The sequence below is a fragment of the Octopus bimaculoides genome, chromosome 4 (assembly GCF_001194135.2).
Source record: "Octopus bimaculoides isolate UCB-OBI-ISO-001 chromosome 4, ASM119413v2, whole genome shotgun sequence".
Classification (NCBI taxonomy): Eukaryota; Metazoa; Mollusca; class Cephalopoda; order Octopoda; family Octopodidae; genus Octopus; species Octopus bimaculoides.
In genome coordinates this window covers 140,492,312-140,498,405 of record NC_068984.1, presented here as the reverse complement: position 1 = coordinate 140,498,405, position 6,094 = coordinate 140,492,312, and the positions used below count along the sequence as shown (strand labels likewise).

The 6,094-nt window shown below is 37.9% G+C and overlaps 1 protein-coding gene across 1 annotated transcript in view; it reads left to right on the top strand.

Annotated features, from left to right (window-relative positions):
- LOC106881375 (YTH domain-containing family protein 2) overlaps positions 1-6,094 on the top strand; it is an 81,867-nt gene that overhangs the window by 2,408 nt on the left and 73,365 nt on the right. The window lies entirely within an intron of this gene.

Here is a 6,094-nt window from a genome sequence, read left to right as displayed (position 1 = left end):
GGCGATTTTCATTTTTGACATTGTATTCTACATGTCACGCTTTTTACCAGAGAACATATATTCGAAAACGAACAATACAAAATAAAAAAAAAATAGAAAGCCTGTAACAAAATTCGAAAGCAATTCTGATTCTGAAAAAAAATTGTTTGAAAAATTTCAATTCCCCGCCCCCACCAAGCAGGCTATTTACATGCTAGAAATAACAGCCAAATCTGGTTAGGGTTAGGGAGAGAGGGGGTCCAAGGGTTAGGGTTAGGGGGAGAGGGGGTCCAAATTTTTTTTTGGGGAGGAATCGCATGACCGTGACATAGAACACATTATCGAAAACGAAAATCGCCAAAATTAAAAAATAAAAAAGTTACAGCCATTTTCCCTCAGTGTCTAATTCCAATGTCCACCAAAGTATCTTGAAAAAAGCATTTTAACTTCTCGATCTGATCTGCTATGTCTACATGCATTGGTATTTACCGAAACAACAATTCAGACGTTTGTGTTGACCTGTTCGCTATCTGTGTATAAATTTAGTTGTCTATTTTTACAGAATGCATTGCGTTTGTGTGTGTATGTTTAGGTATATAAATTTCCAGGAAAACATACCGATACATGATCTTTGTGTGTGTGTAGGCGGATTTTTGGAATAGCTGTTTCTTAGAAGTCTCCTGTACCTCATAGGGAAAAGGAAACGGTACGCAAATGAGAGGCGGGAGTAAACACTTGAAAATATATATATATATTGGAAAATTTGTTTTTCAGTATTGTAATATCCGTTTGTATGAAAGTAGGTGTACTAAATAAATAAAACTGGAAAAAAAACCCATCCTTTCCTTTTTGCCATTGAAAGCATGTGTCGATGTCAACAACAAAAGCAACACTAGAAGAAATGGTCCTCGAAAATGCCAGTTAGCAATATTAATTATAATAATAAAGATATCGAATTAATAAAATCGACTTAACCCACACGTATAAAAATTTTTAAAAAAACGTAAGTTCCTCCCCAAAAACCATATAGGGAAGTTAAATTCGTCGTCAAATGCTACAACAAAAGGAAATATATTCACACAGACATGTCCACAGCTGAATTATAGAAATCCATGTATTTACGAAGGCTATTTTTCACCTCACGTTAATCACATGTTACTAATCACGCACATGTTCTCTCTTAATATTGCAGGGTTGACTTTTGCTACCCGATTATATATACACATAATGCATATGTATGGTATATATACATATATATAATGATTATATATACATACACTCACATCGTTGTTTTAATGCTCACTTTTTATATGATTGCATGTTGGCATGATTACAGCAAATTCTGATGTCTGCTTTGGCATGGTTTCTACAACTGGATGGCCTTCCTAATGCCAACCATTTCACTGTACCATTGAGATTGCCAAGTAACTCGTGATACAAAACCCCCTCAACTAAGGGTGATGGCTTTATGAAAGGTGATGTGTGGTTAAAGTATGATAGAGGGATAGGAACTATTGTTTTACTGCAGGGGAGACAGATGGTTACCTTCATTGGAATAGAGAAATGTGAATACACAAAAGCTGAAATGGATTCAACAAGGTAACATAATTGAAGAAGAGAAAAAGAATTTACGAAAGGAAAAATTTAATTGGACTTTGTTAAATTTACACTGCTCATTAAATGGACTATGTACTGAAATTGTTTAACCAATCGAATCCCTTCTTAATATTTGCAACACACATGACAGTAGCAATGACTTAAAAGTTTGGTTTGTGTTTGCTCCTGCAACATACTGTAATAGTAGCCAAATACCACTCAAATCATACCCTATTATGTGTGTGTATATACACAAACACTCTGGGCCAAAGAAAAAGGCATGATGGCTATACCCTCTAAAATCACCAGCCAAAGGCTTTTCATAATGCACCTATGTGTCTTGCTTTATTTAAGGATATATGTTGTATGTATATGTGTGTGTGTGTGTGTGATCCAACAAGGGAGGCCTCTGCATAGTAGCTTGACCTAATAGAATTAGATTTGTTTACCATAATATTTCTTTATATATTTGGGTTCATGTCTGGTTGTACAACATGAGCAAAAGCAAACTGGGCATATTCTTTAAGAAACTGAATAAAGATAGCTAAAACTGGGTACTGCATAGAGGATATTATTAGAGGACATGTATCTATGTATACAGGCATTTCTTGTGGCTTTTTATGTTCCGAGTTCAAATCCTGCTGAGGTTGACTTTACTTTCATCCTTTCTGGGTCAGTATGTACCAGCTGAGCACTGGGGTCAGTGTCATCATCTAGTCCCATCCACCCAAAATTTCAAACCTTGTGTCTATATTTTCTATAAAAGTAGCAAGCTGGTAAAATACTTAGTACACCTGGCAAAATGCTTAGCAGCATTTCATCCATCAATGTTTTGAGTTCAAATTCCAACAAGGTTGACTTGGCTTTTCATTCTTTTGGGGTTGATAAAATGAGTACCAGTTGAGCACTGGGGTCAATGTAATTAAGTAGTCCCTCCCCCAAAATTTCAGGCCTTGTGCTTATATAGTAGAAAGGATTATTATTATTGATGATGTTACATAGTATACAATATTGTGGTGTTGTAGATTGAAGATACTGTGTGTGTGTGTGTGGTAGGGGTTTGTGCTGGCTGTCAAGTCACAAAGGCCTCAGACAGACAACACTTTATGCAGTATGTGTGCAGTTCCAAGTAAAGCCAGGGCACGTAAAAAGTACCATTCAAATGTGGTCGTTGCCAGTGCCGCCTGACTGGCTCCCATGCCGGTGGCACATGAAATGCAACCTTCAAGCGTGGCTGATGCCAGTACCACATAAAAAGCAACCACTACACTCTCGGAGTGGTTGACGTTAGGAGGGGCATCCAGCTGTAGAAACATTTCCAGATTGGATTGGAGCTTGATGCATCCTCCTGGTTTGCCAGCCCTCTGCAACTTTTATACTTACATTCTTTTTAAAATTTGGTGGCACACTTGAACTAACAATATAAACTAAAAGTATAGGGAGAAAAATTTTCTTCAGTTCATACTGTGGCACACATAGCATCATCTTGTGACACACCAGTGTGCCACAGCATACCTGTTGCAGAGCACTATAATAGACAAACACCCTGTCCCTGAAAATTGCTGGACTTGTGGTTAGATAAGAAACATTATTAGCAGAATAATGAAAACGTCAGTTAAAGTGTCTTGCAAAATATCTTTCAGCTTTTTACATTTTGAGATCAAATCTTCCTAAGGTCAGCGTCATATTCCATGACACTTGGATTTATAAAATATGGTACCAGGCAAGTACTGGGGCAGAGGGATTTGATTAACAGACCCCCATCACCCAAAATTTAAAAATGCAAACATGGTTATATGGTTAAGAAGTTTGCTTCCCAACCACATGGTTTTAAGTTCAGTCCCAGTGTGTGACACCTTGGGCAAGTGTTTCTTATGAAAGTTCTGTGCCGACCAAAGCCATGTGAGCAATATGCATGTATATGTGTGAGATGCTTGCATCTCCTTGTCTTGACATTCTGTGAGAGTTTTAAATGACTATCCGTATCATACAAGTTATGTCGTTCGTTTCCAATATCCTGAGAGGATGGATATGTCTGGCCAAGGGGAAAATATCACTTTTGCTTGGAAACAGATGAGGGCTGGTGCCAGCAAGGGCATCTGGTTGTAGAAAATCTGCCTCGATAAATTCCATGCAACCTATGCTAGCATGGAAAAGTGGATGTTAAAACAACAGTGATATATGCCCATCTTCTGATGTGGAGGATTTTCCTGCAATTTTTATGTGCTGGTGCCACATAAAAAGCATTCATGAAAGTGTGCTTGTGCTGTGACAAGTAAAAGCACCCAGCACACTCTGTAAAGTGGTTGGCATCTGGAAGAGCATCCAGCCATAGAAACCATGCCAAATCAAGCTGGAGACTGGTGCAGCTGTGTGGCTTGCCAGCTCTGGTCAAACCATCCAACCCATGCCAACATGGAAAACAGATGTTAAATGGGGTCATGGTTTTGCAGAGTATCAGGCAAAGTGCATTGTGATATTTGTTTTAGATTTTTAGGTTCTGAATTTAAATACCCCCAAAGTCAACTTCAGAGCCTCAGTATAAATGTATACATTCACTCACACAATTGTCTGTGTATAGTTTAGTGTTCTGTTAAGGTAAGATCAACAAAAAAGTCCTTCATCCAGTGAAAGATAAATATCATTTAATGTATACAGTGTAAAGATACAAGCTAGTAATAGTTTCTTGCTGTGAAGACACTTGGCTCGGCAGGTTTTTATAATGTGCCTAGCCTTGTGTCTTCACAGCAAGAAAAGGCTTTGAAGTAAGTGTCTACTGGGGTCAGCGTTTGAAATATGATTTAGCCTTGCTGTGAGAGAAGGGAAAATAAATTGAAATAAATTAATCATTCATGATATCAATTCTGGAAGTTTACATGTTTTTTCTTACAAAATTTTTGTGGGGGCAGAAAATTTGCTTCTCAGTCACATGGTTTTAGATTCAGCCCCACTGTGTGTCACCTTCGGCCAGTGTCTTCTGCTATAACCCTGAGCTGACCAAAGTCTTATAAGTGGATTTGGTAGACAGAAACTGGAAGAAGCTTGTCATATATAAATATATATACATGTGTGTGTATGTTACTGTCTCCTTAGATTCACATGATAGATTTACACAAGTGGTGTCCTTCATTCTCATGGTTTCATGGAAACCTATCTGGTCATGGCGAAGTATTACCTGACTTGGAAACAGCTGAGGATTTGCTACAGGAAGAGCATCTGGTTGTAGATAATCTACTTCAGCAAATTCTGTCAGACTCCTGCACGCATGGGAAGTGGATGTATGTATATATTTACATGCATGTGTGTGTGTGTGTGTGTGTATTATAGGTGCAGGAGTGGCTGTGTGGTAAGTAGCTTGCTTACGAACCACATGGTTCTGGGTTCAGTCCCACTGCGTGGCACCTTGGGCAAGTGTCTTCTACTATAACCTCGGGCTGACCAAAGCCTTGTGAGTGGATTTGGTAGTCGGAAACTGAAAGAAGCATACACACACACACACACACACACACACACAAATCTGTTATACACATACTTTTGTTTCTTTTTTCTTGCTTATTTCTTTCTTGCTCCAATTTGATAAAGGGTTCACCCAAAATGTCAGCCTGGTTCTTTTGCTTTCTTTCAGTGTGCAATTCGCTCTGCATAACATTTTGTGTATTCTTTGTTTATATTTACATTTTAACCACAATCTTTTGAATTTTTGTCTGCCTGTTGAAACCTCTCCAGTTGTCCAACTGCTCTGTCTCTTATTCCCCTTGTTCCATTTGTACTATATATATATATATATATATATATATATATATATACACTCTCTGAGTGGTTGGCATTAGGAAGGGCATCCAGCTGTAGAAACTCTGCCAAATTAGATTGGAGCCTGGTGTTGCCATCCGGTTTCACCAGTCCTCAGTCAAATCGTCCAACCCATGCTAGCATGGAAAGCGGACGTTAAACGATGATGATGATGATATATATATATATATATATATATATATATATACAGGGGTTGGACAAAATAATGGCAACGCCTTAAAATTTCAAACAAATTCATTTTAACCCTACTGACGTTAAACGATGATGATGATGACATGGTCCAGAGACAATGAGCTGCAGGCCTACATTGAGCTTTAGTGATAGTCTGAGCATGGTTTCTACAGCTGGATGTCCTTCCCAATGCCAACCACTTTGCAGTGCATAGTGGGTACTTTTCTTATGCCACTAATACTAATAAGGCCACAAAGTAATTTGCAAGACAGGTAAAGAGCAAGGAATGGAAAACAAGAGCCTCACTGAATCACGATTCTGCTATTACATGAACCCACTGTAATTGTAGATTTTATGCCAATATTGACCTAATAATTTATTCAGGATACACAGAGTTAATCTAATCTGGTCATCTTCAGAGACAGAAAGGATAAACATTTTATATACACACACACACACACATATTTATATATATGTTATGTATGTATAGTACGAATGTATGTATGTACATATGTATGTACATATATATGTATATATA